This window comes from Falco cherrug, chromosome 5 (assembly GCF_023634085.1).
Source record: "Falco cherrug isolate bFalChe1 chromosome 5, bFalChe1.pri, whole genome shotgun sequence".
NCBI classification, from domain to species: Eukaryota; Metazoa; Chordata; class Aves; order Falconiformes; family Falconidae; genus Falco; species Falco cherrug.
In genome coordinates, this window is record NC_073701.1 from 79,633,928 (window position 1) to 79,656,677 (window position 22,750).

The 22,750-nt window shown below is 40.1% G+C and overlaps 1 long non-coding RNA gene across 1 annotated transcript in view; it reads right to left on the minus strand.

The window, feature by feature from the left end:
• Positions 1-2,321: 2,321 nt before the first annotated feature.
• LOC114016533 (uncharacterized) overlaps positions 2,322-22,750 on the minus strand; it is a 54,976-nt gene continuing 34,547 nt past the window's right edge. The window contains exon 3 of the long non-coding RNA XR_008732547.1: positions 2,322-2,824. This is a non-coding gene — a long non-coding RNA (uncharacterized LOC114016533). The remainder of the gene's footprint in view (positions 2,825-22,750) is intronic.

Here is a 22,750-nt window from a genome sequence, read left to right on the forward strand (position 1 = left end):
TCTATGGGGCAGGACTATCGTGCAAAAGGAGATGCCTGAGGCTGTGCTTACCTTGAGGCACTGGGCTTTGTCAGAATCCAGACAACAGCAGGTTCCCAGAAGCTGGGCTGCCTTGCCTCTGATAAGAGTTAGATACTATAGTACCTTCAAAAGCTGGGCTATTACAGCTATTCAGAACGTACATTTAAACACATGTATACATACTTCACTGCCCTTGATGAGATTAGTCATATCATGTAAGAACAGACTTATCTTCAAAGGTACTGCACTTTTACAGCTCTCGTTTTTTTGTTACAGGTACTCCGTGCTTCAGAGAAGGCGGCATACTTGCACAGCTACTTATTCCCCTTCCATCAGATGATGAGCTGGGGATATGGTGACACTGAAATCATATCTGAAAAGTGTTTAGAGATCTTTGGGAGCTAGGTTGAAGAAAACAGAAATATTATTAGATTATGTGCACTTTTCCAGAATTCATGAAATATTTTTTTTTATTTTCAATACATCTGCTAGTGAAGATTTAACTGCTGTTGTCAGTGGTCCCACACACCTTTTTGTGGGAAGACTTGCAGTTCATAAGAAAAAAAAACAAAACCAGAACATCACTGGAACTGCAACATAACTACAGCAGCATCTGCACTAACCTAGATGATCATGTACACTTCCCTCAGCTTAGTCTACACTGGAGCCATGGCTTATAATTAACAACTGTTGGCTGCTGTCATTACCAGAAATTTTGAATTAAACCTGTATTCAGGTTGATTTTCAGATCCTGTATTATCAGATACTTCCAGGGTTTAAATGGCTGTTCAGACAGGCTTTCAGAAACAAAACATTGTATAGAACTAGGTAGTTCCTTATGTTCCAAGAAGACAGAGAAGCTCTCAAGCTTCGCAAGGCAGAATGGAACTTACTTAGTTGGATTGAATAGGAATTTTTACTTCCTAGATGTCTTGAGAGTCAAATACGATGAATCTCCTGAAGAAGCACTGGAAAATTTGGCCCAGATTTGTTTTTTGAAGAAAGTATAAATAAAGCTTTATGTAGTATATCTTCCCTGAACGGTTAAGAGGTCCTCCTCCCTTCAGGCTCACCATGCTATCAGGAGCACAAACGGGTGGCCTTTTTCAGGGGAAAACACAGCAATTTTATATTTCAAGAATGGGCACAAACTATGATGGTGCCCTTGCAAAACATAACTCTGCATGTGGACCTCTAAGATATACATGAATATGCAATCAGATACCATCAGATATCTGTTATATTTCAGTTGAAAAAGGACCTTCTCACAAACATATGCAGAAATATGTAGCTACTCCACAAAGAGTAGCTTCTCCGCTTAAGCCTGCCTTGAAATTTCTCTTTTCTTATGGATCAATTAAGCACAAGGCTGGTCATTCAATGTGGACTATAAACTCAGTGCTGAAAACCAAGACAAACAGTGCAGGAATGGGATGAAACATTTGCTGAAACATTTTTGTCAGCCAAACCCAGGTAATCTACATTACAGATTTACACCACGAAGGAATAACCATTGTGTATTTGAGATCACCACAGGAAAAAAAAGAAAAAATAATATTTCTGTATTAAAGTGAGTTCATTGCTGTGTAATTTTCTAACCAAAATGACATCCACAACCTTCCAAAATATGCATGTCTCCAAAATGTCTTCTCTCCTGAAATCTTCGTGTGCATCTAGCATTTCTCTAAACTCTGGTGCTGAAAGACAAAAGAGAACCCAGATGTCACTTGAGGGTTCATCCCCTTCATCATGAGCTGCACTGACAGCCTTGCTTATCTTGGCTGCTCCTTCCTTAATCTATAGGAAAACTAAGCTTGGCCAACCTTTTGCTCAGTGTGGTTTGTTCCCGCTTCCTTTTCCATGCTGGCTCATCCTTCCTGGTTGTCATGTTAAATAATCTGGAGGAGCCTGTGTTACTCCCCTACAAATCTGCATGGGATGAAAGAAAAGGGACACGAAGGTAATGGTAAACCGGCCACAAATGTTGTTGTTTGTGGCTATGGATCCACATAGCAGGAGGCTTATGCAATAGATGCCTTTGTGTTTCCTCATGCAGATGATTTGGCAGCATATGACTAAACCCTGAGTGCAGACACATGGCTCCAGAGACATTTGCTCAGTTTATGGGGTGAAGGAAAAAATCAGAATATATATTTCAGAACATATTAGATATTTCTGGAATACTTGATGGTACATATACCGTGTGCTTAATACATGCATTATGCCTCAAAGTATTCATGCGTGGATATTTACTTTTATTATTTATAGACCAGTTACAACACCAAGCCCACTTCCAGACGTCAAGAATAAACCTATATTTCACAGCTATTTTTATAACCAATAGTAAATCTTGTAGATGATGTGAGTACTGTGAAAGTTATCTGACCTTGAGCAAGAAGAAAACCCCACAGGAAGACTTCTATCTCAGAAAGCATCAAGAGATGCCTGATAATCATTTCTTATTTGCAGCCAGAGACAGTTTGGTACTACACTAGGTTTCTTTTTAAAATGAAAGACCATGCACACTTCACCCAAAAATCTCCAAGCCAAAAGTACGTTCTTTCACAGTGGATCGAGCAAGGTGTGGGGCCGGCAGTTTTTTGGAAAAGGCTTCACTGCAGTTCTCCAAGAAATGTACACATTAGTGTGAAAACAGCCACATCCGACTAAAAGACCAACATCAGGAAGAACACCAGTACTGTATTATGCAGCTTGCACCACACCATATGCTTGCGCTGCCCAGAAATGTTCCACATGGCTCTCTTTCCCTCGTGCCAATGATGCTTTAAGGAGCCAGAAGACTCTGCCAGTAAAAAAGAAGCCAGTTAGGAGTACCAGAGACTAACAGATGTTAAAGTTGGGACAAACCACCACAATCATCTATGATATTCAGCCCACACAAACCAAGGAATTTTCCCAAGGCTATCTGTATGGTGTCAATGTATAATTGCAAAAACTAAAGACATAAATATTTTTCAAGTAATTAGCACCTGGAATGATACTGCTATACAACAGTCAGAGGCTGTGCCTGATCAGTGAAGTATAAAAGGCTTTTCTTCGTCTCTGAGGCAAAGTGCATGTCATGTGCATGTGCCTGAATTTTCTTCCCCCCAAAGCAGGATGCCCACAAGGCACAAGGCAGATACTGTTCTTGAAGGACAACCTCCTGAACCTGTGGGTTGTCTGAGGGTGATGGGGGGCCAAAGTGTGTGACCAGCCTGGTTAGCAATGGTCCAGCACAATGACCTATGCTGCAGCCCTGCTTAGCTTACAAGCATAAGTGCAAAGAGGTAGGCTACGTCGTATTAGATACAGCAGAATGAACGTTTTTTTGACAAAATTTAAAGTTTGGCATTTTTATAGGAACAGTCCGAGCATAAATGGGAGTTTTGGACGAATGATGTCTAGGCCATATATTATGCAAGGAAAACTCTAGAGTCTGAGTGAATATTTTGGTTTCAGCTTCCATCATGTTATCTTGGGATAGTGACTTGTACGGCTGAAAAAAAAGGTGTGGTGTGTGTATGTCTATATACATATCTGTATATGCTTGTTTCAACATAGTGTTAAGACCACTGGTTTCTAGACAATATGTGCTGTGAGGCCAATTCATCCTAATCATGTAGTAGTCCGCTGGCTCTGCAAGTACTGGTCGGAGCTAGGTTAAAAAAAGGATCAGATGGGGCAAAAAAGGCAAATATTATAGGAATTCTTTACAGATCTCTACTGTACTAGGAGTATACTGTGGTTCCAGAGCATTTGGCTACCTGTGGATTACTGAGTACAAAGTCCTACAGACTATCTTGGTAGAAATGTCTTCTATTTTTCTATCAGAAAAGTTCTAGTATGGAGAATATAAGAACATAAAATTTGTTATGCATCAGAATAATAGCCATGCAATCCAGGATTTCTTCTCTGAAAATAACTAGGCAGGGACTTTTGAAAAACACTCCGTGAGCAGGGAATGGACAGAGTGATAATGGGTTTGAAAACTTTTCATTGTCTTGCAACTCATGGTTGAGGGATTTCCTGAGCAGAAGGCAGTAGGTACATCACCATGGTTAATAGACTCCATGGTTCTTAATTTCAAGAATCTATTAGCTTTTTTATGGGTTTGTTAGAGTTTTGGCCTTCACAATATCCTGTGGCAATGAGTTCCCTGATTTAGTTATGCATTGAATAAAAGACCATTTCTTTTAGTCCTTTAAATCTGTACTTGTTCTTTTTCTTTCTTATGATAGGTATCATGGTCATCGTTTGTTCCATATTCTCTTTCACCATGCCATTTATGACATGGAGTACCTCCTTCCTCTGCAATCGCTCTTTCCTCTGCTCCATCTCTCTTACATGAAATTCTTCCATACCTACAGTCACCATTGTCACCTTATGTGTAACTTTCCTTGTTGTATTTTAGTCTTTTGGGGGCAAGGCTGCAACACAGTAGATGAAACAACTACAGATTTATACCGTCCCAATAAAGAGAATATTTTTTTGAAGGTCGTTAAAAAGGGCAAACCCCTGATTTGCTCACTATGGAGCAAATCAGAACTATTTTTACAGGTAGAAATACTCATGCTAATCTCTCCTTCCAATATATCAGTAAGTAGAAAACCTTATTACAAAGAAGAGTATACATCTGTTAGAAAAAGCAGCCATCAAAAGCAATATACAATTCTAAAGTGAAAGCATAGGAAAAGCTGTGAAATAAAACCTCAAATATTCCTAAGATCACACAACTGCACATTCATTTCTCAAAATTTCCATAAAAGCAACACAGACTTTGAGGCCAAACATTTGCATTCATCTTCCATCAACTTCAATAACTGATGTTTAGCAGTAAATTCATGAGAATTGTAAGTATTCAACCTCTGGAAAAATTTGGCCAATTTTAGAATTTAACCCTGAAAACAGTAAAGCTAGTGAATGAGTCACTTTAAAGCAGGTTTTCAAGCATCTAATGGCAACCATGTGGGCCTATGTACTAATGTCAATTCATCATTTCTATATCCCACTGTTCAGCAATAGCAGCTCAACCCCGAAACTGTGTTGTAAGCCTAAAACCCTATAATGCTCTCATTCAGTAATAGAAAATCTTCAATAAATTGAGATTCCCAAGATATCAAAATACAGATCAGCAAGGGAATGTATTCTTCCTAGTAATCATAAAGAGTATTTTACATATAATAACCAGGTACAAAAAGTATGGTGCAAACAAACCGAGCCCAAGGACACTTCTGTGTCATCGCAGTGACTTCACCATCCACCAGAGCTTACTGTGATGTCACAGGAGTCTCTGGATGTGTGACCTCATACTACTATAAGTACCTCATGGCTGTCTGTGCTGTTCCCTTCCTTTCTCTTTATCGTCAATGCTAAGACTAACTTTTAACTATAAAATGAAATATTTTGATTTATGACAAAAAGGTTAGTTAGGGAAGTTGGGTACTAAATTGTTCAGTGGAATCTTTATCCTTTGATTATGTAGTTGGCTGAGCAAAAGCATTCTGATTCATTCTATTCCAATTTAACTCCCCATTGCAGCTGACCCAAAAGCTGACTTTTTTTTATGCTTTGTATCCCCAGGAAAACAAAAATTGCAGTTATACTTGTTAATCATGGCATTTCATACTACTTGTTTTAAGTTTCTGGCTTACCACACACAAAAAATACAACAGAAGTCATGCAAATATATAAAGGCTTGATATATTCTATTTTTGAAATCCAGTGTTAAAATTATTTTACTGCCACTGTAGGTTAATCTGATCATTTTTGTAATAAAGAAAACATGCGCTGTATTCTGGGACTTTGTATTTAGCTTGATAGTGTAGCCTAAAATGTAGGTGCATCTGAACACTAGGCCTGAACCTATGCTCTTCAGAATGGTGCCTGAATTACCTTACTTCTGTATTTGAACTCTATTTTTTCTTTTGTTTTGAAGTTGTTCTGTATGCTTTCAGTTTTGCTTTATACACATTTACTGTTATATACTGTCAAGCAAATAATGACATAGATAACTTCTTACTACTTCCTTTATAATCTCCACACTGCCCAATTGTTATATTCAGTGCAACTGAATATTTTTCACAAATTATCCAAAGTTCCAAATATAAGCCCACTCTGAAAAGCAGTCCTCATGCAGAGCACATTTTGATGTTTTACATCTTTCTTTCCATAGTTAAGGATTTGGACCAAAATAAGGAGCTCTAAATATACCTTTAAACTTTTGTGGGTTTCAGAGAAGTCCCCTGAATTTGAGGAACTGGTAAGGTTTTAACATCCTTTTTTAAATTTAAATCAGTTCTTAAATTTTAAAATGTGTGCATACAAGAGACACAAAGAAAGAGAGAAAGAGAAAAATTCATGCAAAGATAGTCTGTCTTGGCAGGAATTTCATATTATGTTGCTAGAAGAGTTTGTTTTGCAGGAAAGCAGTCATTAAGTTTACCCACGTTATAAACTTTTCTAAACATGCAGTATGTTGTAGTAAATTTTAGTATTATCCATAAGCCCGGTATGGTGTTATGTAGTCCACAACAGATCTGGGTTGATTTTTTTCCCTTCCAAATCCTGTATCCCTGAATACCCAATATCTGTCCAATCACCTTGATACTTAATGTGCAACAGATTGAAAGGGCAAATTTCCCTGCATGGTTCCAAATGCAGGCTAAAATGATCAAAATCTCGATTTCAGCCTTGACTACTTCATTCTTTTGGACGTGGATATCTCTTCGGTTTCCCCTACATGACAGCAACAGTACGAGAGAGTGAGGGGAAAGAGCACTGAGCTCCCCTGCATCACTTCCATTGTTCTTTCTTCCTCTTGTCCCTCATTGCTTTGTAAATAGATGCATCTTCTCCTTATCCCTGGCCTCCTTAGTCTTATGCATCTGAAGCATAAAGTAAGTCCATCTCGTAATTTAGGATAGTGTCTACGTCTGTGGTGCTCAGGCAAGGGGTAGGAGGTTGTAGGCAGACAGAGAAAATGCATGCCTTGGTGAGGCAATGACGCCTTTCCCATATTGGCCTTTTATGATAAAAAGATGTGGCTACGCAAGGATTAGAGGTGGAACGAGTATCTGCATTTGTGTGCATTTATGTACATTATCTAATGAGGGAGTAAGTGCTGTGTTGAGTGCTGGATATATAGAATTTCAGTGTTGCCTGTATGTGTTTCTAGTTTACGTTGCTGTTTTCCATAGGGTTTGTAAATTATGTTCACAGTGCTCTTCCAGATAGAGATCATACAATGAGGCAATCTTCCTTTTTTTTTGTGTGTGTGTGGTTTTTTTTTTCTTTTTTATTATTTTAACCAAAGCAGACACGACTTGATGTTTCTTTTCTCAGAGGAACCGACAGAACAGTCAATGAAGCTTTTGGTGGTGAGATGACTTGAGATCAGTTATGATGGCTGGGTCAGTGCATTTCTCCCAGTATCACTTTAGAGTCCCAGGAACATTCCCATACAGTTTTCCCTACCTTGTATGTTGTGAGCAGTTCTGAGAACATGACTTTGTCACCAAGTACTATAAAACTAGGAAATGGGTGAGGGGGATCCTGCCTGCCTTGTGTGACTCTTAGTCCCTTTGTCTTTGACACACCTCAACCTCCTCCTTGAGCAGTGAGGTTCTGGATTTTTCTGTCTGCCCTTGTTTCCATCAGAGCCCCAGTACAGCAAGTGGTATTGCGTCAGTAAGCACTTTGGTGCAAAACTACTCAATCATTAGAAGGGGTATGTGGCAGTGAAGATATTCTAGCTTTTACATTTTTTATCACACTAGGGCTATTTTTTCTTTCTTTTCCACTCTTATTATTAACCTTTTTGTAGAAAATTGGCTTACCAAGAATTTATGAATTAGCAAGTCTATTATAATGATGAATGGTAATTACCATTTAAATCCTGAGTCATTCATCAGCTTGTTCACCATATGTCAGGTGATACAGGAGTGCATGAATACTTGTCTGGTGAGTATTTCTCAACTGATTGTTATATTTGCCTGAACTTTGGACCTGTATGCCAAATACTAGGTGAATAAAAATTAAAATGATAGGGAAAAAAAATTACAGGTAATATAAGGGGAGAGAGAGTGACAGCACAATAAGAAGCAATGCTGATAGTGACACTTATTATACTTATTAGCATTAGTCTTAGACAGTTATTAGCTTTTTTCAATTTAGGAAGAATAAACACGGCTTGGAGATTTTCTGAAGATACACAGAAAACCTTGTTATGGCAAAAGAGATCCTCATATAAGATTCCTGGGTAAGAAAGTATTTTTAGAAAGAAGTCAAGTTTGGGAAAGAGCTTTCCAGTCAGCCTAGCTAGCTGGGTCCAGCCTGAAGCTGCCTGGGAATTTCTGCCTTCATCATATGTTTCTTTAGGAGTGTGAAGGGAAGTAGTAGCTCCTGCCAGGATCCCAGAAAAGGGGTGTCTGTATAGCCCAACCAGCATTTCATTTGATCCTACCCATCTCCTTACTTGATGGTCTTTAATGACAGGGGAAAAAGTGAAAGGGCACAACAGCTGAGCTGTCACTCAGCCTCCAAATCCAGCCCAGGGTCAGCTAATGGGGTAGTGTGGGGACAGCTTCGCTTCCTTTGGCAGTGCCAGACATGCCAGGGGTGTAAATGCAAGATTTCTGACTGCAGAGTTCTCAGTCCACCTTCTCAGAAAGCTCAAAACAACAGAAAAGTGTCCTCTGGGTCTTCCACAGAAAATCATCTTTTTAGATATGAGTGAGATTATTGTAACAGGAATGGGTGCACATTATGTGCCTAGTGATAGAGACTCTAAGGACGAAGTTAACATTAATGATTTTAACTTTGACTATTTCTTTTCGTTTTGACGTACTGTATCTCTCTTAGGTTTAACAGCTCATAAACTGAAGCCAACTTTCTGAATGATCATTTAATTCTTGAAATGTAACCATAGACTAGGAAGAAAATACTAAGATATTAATCCTGGCGGCAGACAGCAAACGCTAGACCCAGAAGCTTAATGGTGCTGAGCTGAATGGAACATAACAAGTCTGCTATCCTAACAAAATACAGTCTCTGTCTCTGTGCGGATTGGGAATGTTCTCTCACTATAAGCATCTGAACACAGGCGAACATAAAGTAACAGTTAAACTGAGTAATGTTGCATAGCTAAACTTCGGGGATCTTGTTCAGCTTATCTAGCTGGAGGAAAAAAATTTAAGAATATTGTTTTAATCAAAGATCTGATATTCTATCAATGCCCAGTTTTCTTCATTGTGCTAAAGTTACGGTTCTGCTTTTTTTATAATTGCCTCCACTTCTGAAAAAAAAAAAAAAAGTTTTGTATTGCTGTTCCAAAACTATGTATGTGAAGAAAAAGGTTGCTGAAGTTTAGAAAAAAATGAAAGAACCATAGAATTTCCCGTTGGATCCTCTCAACTTTAGATCAAACCAAACCCGTGACTAATGGATGAAAACCTTTTAAACATTCAACTCCCTACACAAATTTGGAAAGGTGAACCCAGAGGTAGAATTCACTGCCAGCCTGTATCTTACACTGAGCGTCTTTGTGTACTGCATCTGAATTTAAGTAGAATCAGGTGCTGTACATTAAAATTAGAAATGCTTTCTTCCTTTACTAATGGACCTAATTGGATATAACAATTTTTTAAAGACAGGTTTTTTTGTGTAAATGATAAGATGCTCTTGGTTCAGATACTCTTGGAAATAGAAGGGCACCAGATGGAAGCACAGAGAAGAAAGCTAGTAGCAAAATTAATTTGCAATCTAAAAGGAAGAAAAATGAAAGAGGAAACACAGTAGAAAATTTTCTTCAGTGAAGTTCTAAATAAAAATAATCAGAAACAAATAAAGCCATGTATCCCTAGGAAAAAAGATTAGGATTTGTGGCTATCAGTTTCGGCAGTAGACTTGGAGAGTAAGCTATTACTCAGACATAAAGAAAGATATCAGAATCATTCCCTAGCCTCTTTTGTATTCTGTAAAGTTTAAGCAGTCTATAAAATAACATCTTTTTTTTTGGTGGCTCGTAAGTCATTACCAGTGGTTTTGGATGCCTGCAAAAGCCATCCACCATTCAGCCCTACATAATGAGCCACAAATCTGGTAAAGATAACACTTCTGTTTCTGATTGAGGAAAAACATAGTGTAGTAATCAGGTGTGTGTTCTTTCAAGGAAAACGCTAAAGAGAGTCCTGTATGGTGGCAGATACTGTATCCCTGGATCAGCAAAAAGAGCAAAGATTCCCATTGACGCCTCCCACTGGAGGCCCCAGTATTCCTAAGGCCGCCTCTGTATGTCAGCATGTGAAGTTGATCTTTCCCAGCTGACGCTGGGCTGAAATTTCTTGGAAGCAGCTGGGGTGGAGATGTGCCAGACAACCTTAAAAAATAAATCAGTTACAAGTGAACCAGGGCAACCCCCAAGGCCCAGAGGTAGGGCGGGTGTTTTGCTACATGCATTACTAATTAACTGTGAAAAGTTTTGAACGGTCCCAAAATTTTTTGTGAGTACCAGCTACCTTTTATAAAAAAGGCCATAAAAAGAAGGTAGAAACCATGGTTCCAGTAACTGAAATTAAGAATACCAGAGTTTGGAGTTTGGGGGCGGGGGGGGGGGGGGGGGGCGCAGCCCAACCCACGAGCAAACCTGCTTGAGTTTTTATTTTATTTTTAACTGAATGTGATTCTTCATGTCAGACAGAATGTTCCTTATCATAACTCATCTGACACAATCCAGAGTGATGCAACATTTTTATAATGCTTATTTCTTTTTTTTGCCCATTCCCCAGTAATTTTTTCCAGACAAAAATTACTTCAGCCTGCAGAAAGCCTTTGGACTCCGTCCTAACTAGCCAAAACTTAACCTGTAATTAGGAGTCTTGAATCACTTGGAAAAACAGGTACTCTTTACTCTACCTTGAGGTTCATGTTACAGTAGGGAGTGAGTATTCCAGACCCTGCATATTCGAAGTTCAGGGGCCTCAAGGGAGAGTCGGAATTGTACTAGAACAGCTTGATTTTGGCTAGCGGAAGTAAAATAATCATAGTTTTCATTTTATTTTTTTTAAGCCATTTGAGACGCTGCAGGAGTCTCAAATTAAACAAGTTTTATCAATAATAAAAAAATGAATTGTGGTTTTTTTTTTTGCAATACCTACGATCTGTGAAGGTTAGGAGCTGCATTATCCATTATGGCCTGAATATATTTTTCTGGCTTTTCTGGACAACATTTTTAAGTGAAAATACAGTTTATTTGCATCATGTTATGTAACAGCTGCAGTCTAAACACTTTATAGTACATGTCATAGAGGAAGGAGATTCCTGCAGTTGCCGGTCTCTGCCAGAAACAGCTATCTCTCGTTCCATGAAGACACAGTCCATTGATTAAGGCTGGGCAAAATTTCAATCGCATGCTGTTTCTGCCGATAGCCAGCTTAGCTGAGCATGACACATGGGTGATTATAGCTCACGTTCACCTCTGAGATGATAGAGAACAGAGACATTTGAACCACTGAACCACTGAATTGGTACTAGTCGATTGCACCAGACACTAACTTTTCTGTTCTTTGACCTGTCTAGCTGGTAGAGCGATATAGAGGAGTTATAGAGGACTGTATGAAAAGTTTATTTGTAAAAAGGTTGTAATGATTGTTAAAAACATAAGGTATGAAGTGTTAAAAAAAAAAGGGGGGGGGGAAGTGTAGAGGAATGAAGCTGGGTTAATTAGCATTGATAATATACAACTGTGGGTTGGCTTCAGGGGTGCTGTGGATGGTTCTGTTAAGTGGTTGATGAATGATGATGAAGATTTAGTGATGAAAAGAGAGCAGCCAAGGAAGAAGCAGAGAGAATGAGTGCCTGGTGTGAGGAGAGGTCAGAAGGCAGCAGATGGATTGGCATGAAGAGTGTGCTGGTATGAGATGGTAAAAGACCTTGTTGCAGCTTGATAGTTTGGAGGGTGCTGCGACAGAGCAATGAACAGGGCTGAGTAGGTGCCTTTTGCAGTTGATGGAAAAATAATTTACTAAGCCTGGGCTGCATCCGTGGCTGATACTCAGCTGTACACTTGGAGCTGTGCTATGCAGGACCTGGAGCCACTCAGAAGCAGAGACTTTAAGTCACCTTTATTTCCTCACTGGGGTCTTCCTGGGACTCTGTCTATTGTATTTCTGGTTCTTTAAAGCTTTGAGGGACACTGTAGGCTGATGGCAGTCACAGAGTGGAGTGCTTCAGCCGCATCCTTGTGTCCCTCCTTACACTGTGTGCACTGGCAAGCAACATGGTGCAGGTGTTAAAGCCCAGAGCAAAGTAGGTGCATTGGAAAACAGCCTAAGGTGCGCAGCCTCGCGTAACAGCACGTTAAGAAACACCTAATTTCCTTGAGGAGCCCGTGTGTGTTCCTGAAAGTGAATGTGTGTACGTGTAATACTATATTGTGTGTGTATAATATGCATTTACTCTATATTTTAAAAAATAAAATATAAATAAAAAAAAATTAAAGAAAAGCAGGTGCTCAGTGAAAACCAGATACAGACTCTGAGCTTAGCTTTCCTAAGTAGATGAAAAGGGGTGGAGGGGAAAAAAGAGTTATTAGATTAAATTGAGATTCGGTCTGGGGGGGCCGTAAGCAAAGTCAAGCCCAAAGAAGATTTTTCTTTGTCAGAATTCTTGCTGGTGACTGCAGCAGAAGAATCAGATTTTACTGGATTTTAAAAATATTTATCCTCTTTATTTTTTTCCCTTTTTTTTTTTTTTTTTCTTCTGCTTTGCCAAAAGCCATCAGGATGTTTTCTAATCAAGGTGGAAACGTGAACAAGGATTTTATTTCGGGAAATCTTTTCTTGATAATAGAAGTAGACAATTACTATATTTTAAGGATCCATTCAGTTACCTAATAGACAGTACATAAACTGGTGTATATGACCCATAAATTCAAGATCTGTGGGAACAATAAAAAGTGATAAGAAGACAGAAGTTGACTTGCTGAATTTAAGCTAAAAATTCTCACACTTGCAGCACTATTTTAAGGGAAACAGATTTAATAGTAATCTCACATTTGATACTTGCAAGGCATGATTTTAACTAAAATATATCGCTAGAAAATCAATTGAATTATTTCTCCATTTTTCAGAATGAAACCCTGACAGCCCATCATTTCATTTTAAATTAAACAGTTGTTACAGAAAAGAAGAAATAAATATTCAAATCTGTGGTTTGCTGGAATTACTACAGTGTATGTAAACAGAAGCGGGTGGATTTGCAAGGGCTATGAAGGGAAAAAACAACCTAAAAATTAATATAGCCTACAATGCCTTGACTTACTATAATACCTACCAAACCATCTTTAACAGTAGGATTTAAATTGCAGAATTGACATGGCGAGTTTCTAGACCTTGACTTTGCCTGGTAAGGAGATCCCTGATGTGGAGGGGACTATTACTAAGATTCTGTAGTTATCCTCTGCATTGAATGAAAAAAATATTCATGCCTTTAGGGGTTGTGGGTCCTTGCTGTGATTTACATAACTTACTGTGAGCAGCCATGGCAGACACCAATTATAGAGAACTTTGGAACGGCTCTACCTGTAGCTCCCAGTGGAAGCCATGTTTCTGTTGTATTAAATCTGTACAGAAATGACAATGGGGGGAAAGGAAAAAGAATAAATGGTGCTGTGAACGTTATAAGTAAACCTTTGGGAACAACAATATATGTACTGTGGTGTAACAGATAATGCAGATTTGCTCAGCATTTCAGAAAGCATCCAAACCAAATAATAATAATAATAAATAAAACCAAACCAAAAAAACAAACCAAGAAACCCAGACCAGAGAGCAGCTGTAATGTCAATTTGCCTTTCACAGCTACCGCAGTTTTGGCAGGCAATAATCTAGAAAGCTGAAAAGATTTCTGTTACGCGTTTGGTTTGGAAAGGAAACATGGCCAGGTGAAAAGAATAATACATTTACCAAAGTGTCATCATATACAGTGCAGGGAAGGAATTCTGAATGTCAGCCCAAATAAAAAAACATGCTGAAAAGGGACTCAAAAGCTTATGGAGTTAGTGGAATTAATATTCACTATGGAAGTCTTTGTAAAATAGTCCACTGTAAAAATGAACAACTCCTCCACAGCCTGAACATAAGCTGGTGACCTGCTGGGACTTGCTGCCACCTCCACAGGCGAGAAGAGAAAGCTGGAGGCACATTTCCATCTCTCCGTGTACATGGCCTGGCACAGAAGGGTGAGCTACTGGTGCTGTGGTGCAGCTGTGCACTGTATATGGATCAGGGCAAGCCTCTGCCACTATCGTGGGACATCCCCTGGACTTCAGAGAGAGAGGAGAAGTGGCCCTTCCTGCGAACAAGGATGCAAATGTTCTGTGCACCATGCTCTGCTTTGAGTCCTGCTGTAAAGTGATCTCCACCAGCTGGGCCATCCACCCAGTGAAACTTCATCAGCACTGGGTGGACTGGGCATGCTGGGGTGCTTGCAGCTGCCCCTGGGACACACCTTGGGTCTGTGGCCTGTAAAAGTCATGTAGCTCTCTTGAAATATTTCTTTTGGGGTTTTTAAGTACTGACAGGAAGCATTTTGCTGGTGTGTACTCAGTGCTTCCTAGAAGGTAAGAAAACAGCAACAACAATTCAATTTTTTACTTTTGTGCCAAATAAAACCAGAATGTCTTTAAAAAAACACCCCCAAAACAAAACCAAAACCAACAAAAAAACTAACCAAGCAAACCAACCAAAACACAAAAAACCCCAAAATGTCAAAGCTTGTACTCTCAAGGAGAACAGAGGAAAGAAGGTCAGGCTTTCTGTCTTGGCTATTACTGCTGCAGTGCTGCTGGTGAAAGAATGGCATCACAGAATAACAGAATGGTTTGGGTTGGAAGTGACCTCTGGATATCATCTAGTTCAACCCCCTGCTAAAGCAGCTTCACCTACAGCAGGTTGCACAGTATCGTGTCCAGGCCAGTTCTGTGTATCTCCAGAGAAGGAGACTCCACCGCCTCTCTGGGCAGCCTCTTCCAGTGCTCTGTCACCCTCAAAGTAAAGAAGTTTTTCCTCATATTCAGGTGAAACGTCTTGTGTTGCAGATTGTACCTGTTGCCCCTTGTCCTGTCGCTGGGCACCGCTGAAAAGATCCTGGCCCCGTCCTCTTGACACTCGCCCTTGAGATATTTATATGCATTGATAAGATCCCCGCTCAGTCTTCTTTTCTCCAAGCTAAACAGGCCCAGCTCTTTCAGCCTTTCCTCATAAGAGGGATGTTCTAGTCCTCTCATCATCTTCATAGCCTTCTCCAGGACCCTCTCCAGTAGTTCTCTGTCTCTCTTGAACTGGGGAGCTCAGAACTGGACACAGCACTCCAGATATGGCCTCATGAGGGCAGAGTAGAGGGGAAGGACAACCTCCCTCCACCTGCTGACCACGGTTCTCCTCATGCACCCCAGGATCCCACTGGCCTTCTTAGCCACCAGGGCACACTGCTGGCTCATGGGCAGCGTGCTGTCCCCCAGAACTCCCAATTCCTCCTCCGCAGAGCTTCCTTCCAGCAAATCAGCCCCAGGCCATACTGGTGCATGAGGTTGTCCCTCCCCAGGTGCAGGACCCTACGCTTGCCTTTGTTGAACTCCATGAGGTTCCTCCCTGCCCAACTCTCCAGCCTGCCCAGGTCTCACTGAATGGCAGCGCGGCCTCCTGGGGGATCAGCCGCTCCTCCCGGTTCTGTATCATCAGCAGACTTGCTAAGCATGCCTCTGTCCCCTCATCCAGGTTATTGATGAATTAGTTAAATGGGACTGGACCCATTTCTGACCCCTGGGGCACACCGCTGGCTACAGGCCTCCAGCTGGGCTCTGCACTGCTGATCGTAACTCTCTGAGCTCTGCTATCCAGCCAGTTCTCCATCCATCTCATTGTCTACTGGAAGGCAGAGCAGAAGAAGGATAGGAGCACCATTCAGATAGCCCATGCCTCTGTGTGGGGGTCTATGACTGTGTGCACTCTGAACTTTGGTGTGAGAAGAAACGTTTTGTCCTGCTTCTGTTTCAGCATAACTTCTCAACTGCTACCGTTCCTGCCTGCTTGGGCTGGGTTTTATGCTGAGCTGAACAGGTATCTGTTCATGTCTGTATATTTATGTTGTCCAAGCCTTAATTTTCTTCTTTTCTCCGTTATTTTTTTTTATAATAACCTGTTGACCTCTGGCATCTAGCAAAATCACTTCCACATTTGGAAAGTTTGGAGAAATCCTCAGTGTACTTAATCTTTACAATGTCAAGAAAACACTGGACACAGAAGTTACCTGAGTTACCTGAGGTTGTACAGTGAATTTCTGACACAGTTGGAAACTAGGACTTGAGACCTTGTGCTCAGTTCCTTTGTTTTTCCTTCGGACTTGCCCTTTTGGTTTATCAGCTTGTATCAAAAAATCAGGGACAGTGCTCATAACTAAATTAAAAGTAGACCCCACTCTGAGTCTGTCTCCTCTCTTGCATGAATCAAATCAGTCTGCAGCACATAACCTGCAGAAGTGTTGCTTGGCTGCTTCACAAATTGTCATGTGCTAAATTCAAAAGGTCTCAAACCTTCTTTGTGTCCTTCATAAAAGCTAGAACTGATAGCCTACTGTTGTCTACATGCTGTAGACAAGGGGGCAAATCCTATATAGGAGTCATTGACAGATGAAATCCAGAAAGGGCTGAAATAGCTTTGCCAAAATACATTTAGATTAGGATAAAATATTTATAGCTGGTTGCTGTCTTCGGCTGGACAAATGAGCATTTTTGCCTCTGAGCCTTGGCAGCAAAACCAGATCAAGGACTTGTAAGGATGGCAGCTTTGTCTGCACTGAGCCACAGGAGTGTGGTGCTGTGAGTCTAGTCCTCAGGCATCCAGACTGGGGCTTGGGCTCCTTGGTCTGTCCTGGAGAAACGTTTCTGTCCATCTGGACCTTCTCTCAGAACGGGATCAGAAAGGCTCCACATCCATCAGTCCATGTCTGCCCTGTAATGCTGCTGATGAAAATAGGCTACTTTACGTATAGCTTATGCTACGATGCCTTCATTATATGTAGCAGAGAAGTCAGTAACTTTCAGCATTGTATCGGTTACTAAAAATTCTTCAAGTCTAACTGTAATTGAAAACAGGGAAGCAAGTCAAGTTTTGATATATAGCATGATTCCATGGCACCTCACCAGCCTACGAACATATCTCCACCTGTGATTCAGAGGCTTAACCAGTTCACAGGACAGGTGAAGGAAATGATCATTCATTTTGTGGTCTGTGCTCCCTCTCGGTCTCCCTTTGTGCATCACGCTCCTGGAAGGCACTGTCATCACAAAACATTTTCATCATGTTTTCAGGGAGGACAGGGAAATACAAAATTTGCAGAGGACCTCACTTCCAAACACATGTCCCAGGCTAGGGGGTTAAAGCAGTTCTTTTCTAATGGCCTATGCTTGTAGGCATTTTTCGTCTATTAAGTCCCTAATAAAAATCAGCAATATAGTAATCTTAACTAAAGCTATATACATTGTATTCATTCTGCTGCAGGTGTTATCCCATAAACATAATTTCACATTTTTACAGAAAGGAGGGGGATGGTGACTTTCGAGCCACTAAGCATATTTAATTGCTATTTTAAAAATTTAAACACCTTTTTATGTTTCACATATTTCAGATTTTCTGCCTGTCTGAAGCTGAAATAGGATGCTGTTTCAAACATCACCTCATGTTTATGAACAAGGCAAGGTGATCTTTGAGTATATCAGATTCTACTAAAGCAAAAAGAAAATAATTTTATAGAGTGTTATTAAGATTCAAGCCTTGATTTCTTCCCCTTCTAAACAGTGTCCCAAAGACCTGTGGTATCCTCTGTGTTAAGTGCTGGGTTCAAGAGATTAAGGGCAATGACTGGCATCTAGTTCACTTTTATTTCCATTTCAGTGCAACCTCACATCGCTATACATCTGTTTTGTTGATTCAGAAGAGCACTTGAGATGCTTTACAGTTGATTTTGACAAGTGCTACAATTTGATATGGGTAGATAATTCTTGCTGAGATGATTTCAAAAGTACAGAAATTATAATTTTGAGTAGATATTACCTTTCTTTATGATCAGAATTTTCATGTAATATACTGTGCACTTAAGCTTCTTAATCACATTTTCCTTTTTTAAACATTACATTCTTTCCATCTAATCTAGTAAAGTATGGCAAATTAAAATATTGTTCTAAATATATCTTGTATTTTTTTCCACACGCTGTGGACAGCTCATGCAAAATCCACTTTAAAAAGTGGTCCCTCCTAACCTTCTCCCCAAAACTATTTGGTTTGGAATTTAATTAAGTGGCAAGACAGGACTGTATGGTAGGGCTGATTAATGCACACCTCGGGTGCATTTCACCTCATGCTTCCAGAACATCTGAGGTGTGGATTAATCAGTGCAACCACTCAGTCCAAAATGCCTTAGTGCGATTATAAAATAGGTATATTTAAAAAAATAAAAAGCTCAAATACGACAACATATTCTTACACTACAGAATATCACTCACTAAGATGAAATTTGGAAAAAAAAATAAATTCATTAAATTCCAGGTTTAAACACAACTGAGCTATTTTGCTGAAATGTTTTACGGGGTGCTGTGAGCGTGTTCTGTCCTGCCTACTCTCTGTTGTCCCCTCTGCACCCTGTTCCTTGGGGGTGCACCAGGACAACAAACCCATTGTCACTCCCTGGTGCCTGACTCCTTTTATCCACTCTCTGGTCTAATGCCTTACTCTCTTTCTTTCACTTTTTTTGTTTATTTATTGTCCTTTGCCTTAGGCATTTCTCCTTGACCTCAGTATTTAGCCGGTATGAGCCTGTGCCTGTGCTCTCTTGCATTGGTGGTCCCCAAGTGCTGCTCAGCACATGAATTGATGAGGGAAGGACCTGTCCTTGGGTAACCTCTGTGAGCACTGTAGTGGGGTTAACTCCAGATTTACACCGGTGCAATTGACAGCTTAAGTAGTCTCAGTTGGAGGCTTTCAGCGGAAAGTCTGGCTTGGTACTCCAAAGAAATATAGAGTAGGATGGGCAGAGAAGTCCTCAACTTTCAGAAGGGACACCTGCTACAAGTTTGTCTTCCTCTAAAGGAGAATGGACTAATTCATATTGAAAAACCGCATGCTTTAGCAGAAAATACTGTCAGAATGTATTCTGAGAAATAACAGTGTTATGTGTCATGAATCCCTGATAACTTATTCCACAGATATACATGAGAAAGCAAAAGCTTCCACCTCGCACCTGCATGCGTCTCCCCTGGAGGCCTGATCCTCCGAATATCTACTGAAGCCAATCGAGAGACTCCCATCGAGTGAGTTCAGCTCGGTTTGACCGTCAGAGGGGGAACGCTGCACCAGCACCTGCACTGATTTTCAGAGGGCTGTGCTGCTGGCAGGGGAGAGCAGGTTTTCCTGCTTCGCAGAAGGGATTGATCAGTGGAGCCCAAGGACTTCTAGAGATTGCCTGCAGCTCCATGAACCTCAGTGGGTGTCGTGCCCTGGCATCCTCGCAGGTCTCAATCTCCTCTGTCCCTTTGAAAAAATAATTTGGCTGGAAGTCTCTGAGTTTAAACTAGCGGAGCTCTTGAGAAGAGTTTTTTTGTTTTGTTTTGTGGCTTTTCATTTTATTTTATTTTTTAAAAAATTTCTCTCAAGAGAAGAGAATATAGCCTAGAGTTTTTAAAATACCATAGGAAACGAGAAGCTGCTCAGTTGTAGGGGAGTGTGGAGGGTCCCCAAGGAACCCAACAGACTAGCAAAGGGGAGCGAAGTGTCTGGAGTAGTGATGGAGGGAGGACGAAGCAAGCAACAAAAATAACAAAGTAGGGCTGAGGCTAATATACAGGAGGGAGCAGAGGGAATTTAGAGAGCAGAGGGGGAGAGGCATATGTCCAAAAAAGGAGAAGATGATTAGAGCAGGAGGCAGGAGGGGTGGGGATGGGAATGCTAAAAAGCCCAGCTTTGCATCAAACACAAAAAACAAGGGTCTGAAATGGCACACTGTGCTCAGGGGAGTACTCCTTACTGACGCAAGCAGACACACTGAAGTCAGTTATTCATATACGGGCTGAAGGAATGAGCCCCGTCTCCACAAAAGAATTTCAGATCCGTGCTCATTGCATTCTCGCAGCCGTTGCTGGGCTGAATTGCCATGTGGCACTCCAGCTCTGCCATCCGCTCCTTACCTCTACTTGCAACACTCCTGTGTGTGTTTTTTTACAGTATGGTTAGCTGGCCACAAAACTTACAGAGAATTCAAATAAAATAAAGAGAAATCTGCTAAGAGACATAGGCCTTCCCCTTCTGAGAGATGCATGCTAACACTTCTGTCTAGCACAAACTGTATTTGTCCAGATTCTTCAGAGCCGAAATCTGTATCAGTATTTTTAGTCAACAAAAATAGCTGATTCAGCCACAGCTTTTTTAATAAATATATTTCCTTTTAAGTTTAGCTTATGGTGTTAGGTCTAAATACTAGTGAGTCTAGTTGCAGATTTAAAACTAAATCCTTGAATGTAACTCTTATTTTTACCTCTGCTAAATGCACTTTCTACATTCTTTACTGAGACAAATAGTCGTCTTCGTCATCAGTAGTCACACTGAGGTTTATAGGGTCATTCACATACGTTAGGAATTGTTGAAGAAATAAGTGTTTATGCAGAATCTACCCCATAAATAGCAGAGAAAAAGCAAGTAAGGTAATTCATGCAGGGCTGGTGATATATATACAGGGCTACTCACAAAGTTTCCTCTAGTGTTACATTTGTATTCATATATGTCAAAAATGCAATGTTATTTCTTTTTAAAATAAATTGGAAGCACAAGGCTGTGGTGTATGATTATTTTATTAACTGATAAATCAGTTAGCTCTCAAAGGCATGGAGGAAACATATTTATTTAATTTACAAATAAACTGTATCTATTCCCCATTCCCATTCTTTGTTAGAAATATGCATTACACTAAGAAATTCCAATGTTTGATATTCAGGGATGCTTAAATATATTTTTAAAAGGTAAACAAACAAACACAAAATATTATTTTTTTTTCTAAATCTCCAGACTTCACTGCAAACATAATCCCACACCAATACGAACAAATGTGAGCATTAAGAATCTGTTTTCAGAGGACGTGTGCTTTCATAGTCATGTAACTAGTATTTCCACAGTGGCTTTCTAATTTCAGGCACACAAGTCCATATTTAAATGTCTGAATAGGACAGCCTGACTTTCAACATCGCTGAAAGCTGGTGCTTTCATACCTGCAAGGCCATATATGTCCTTTTCCTCTGCTGAGACCCAAAAGAATGGATATCTGCACCCATGTGGAGATGCCCCTCTGCATTTGAATATCTTGGATGCAGTGTAAAAATTTGAATAAAAGCAGATCAAATACAGTAGGTTTTTTTTTTCCCTATGAGAAATCACAGGCTCTTATAGAAGATGTAAGAGTTGAGAGCTACTTAGTGGAGAGCGTTCTCATGTCTTTTAAACACTTATCAAAGAGGGTTATTCCATAATTATCCATTACAGGGACAAAAACTTCTTCAATTATGGAATAACTCTTTTTTTATCTTCTCTTAGTTGTAGAATCCCACTCTAATCTCCTGTTTTATGGAATAATTTACTATTAAAAATGGATGAAAATGTGACTCTCCTTTATGTTCTCTTCCTATGTATATATATTGAGTAACCCAGTTTAACAAAGGAGAAATATATTCTCTGGTACTGCCTACATCACTCATGTTCTCTCCTGTGCTTAGCCCAAACTGAGTGCTTCTATAGTCATGAACAGCAAACCTGTCCCTGTACACTTGGCATCAGCTGTTGTTGTCTCGACTGCAATTGAAAATCGGGTACCAGTTATGCTCTGTTACATGCAACAGATTTGGGTTCATCTAAACCCCATAAGAGCATCTATGCTATAACAAAGTGATGGTGAAGAAAGAGAGGGTAGCACATAATACAGTCTAGAAGAAAACCCTGCAGAAGAAGAAGAAATTAGAAACCTGCAGAGCAAAAAATTGGTAAGGATGTGAACTGTTTGGAAGCTAAGGAATAAAAGCTTATAGCAGAGATACATAGAAAGTAGCTACTGAATACTGCTCAGGAAAAGAAAAATCATGATCCTTATGCTAGGTAACTTTATTATTTCAAATAGTCTTCTTGGCAATAGTAGGAGAAGTTATTAGGATCAGATTCTGCGTTCCCTATTTCATAAATATTCTAACTGATTTTATTGTGGCTATGTGTTTAAAAATCTTTATTTAATGCGTATAGATTTAATGCTGTGGGGTGGGATCTGGTCTGCTTAACTTAGACACCTGATTTTCGGTGCTTCCAAAAAGCAATCCTAAGGCTTCAGCTCTGACTCCTTATCAGGCTGATGGGGAGGAGCAGGCTTGTTTAATGGCTGGGAGTCACCCTGCACAGCTAAGACCTGACAGCTGAAACAAGCAGACAGCATCTATTTCTTGACGTTTCTTTCCCAGCAGTTACCTACCCGGGAAACATCAAGACATGATTTAGGACAGTTTCCTCTCCACGTGCCAAAAACTTGGGCATGAGTTAAAGGCCTGTAGTAGGCAACGGAGTTCCTACTTCAAGTTTTGTAACAGTGTGGCAAAGCTTTTACCCTTTTACAACATGTGGATGCAATATGCCACAACTGAACTAAATGG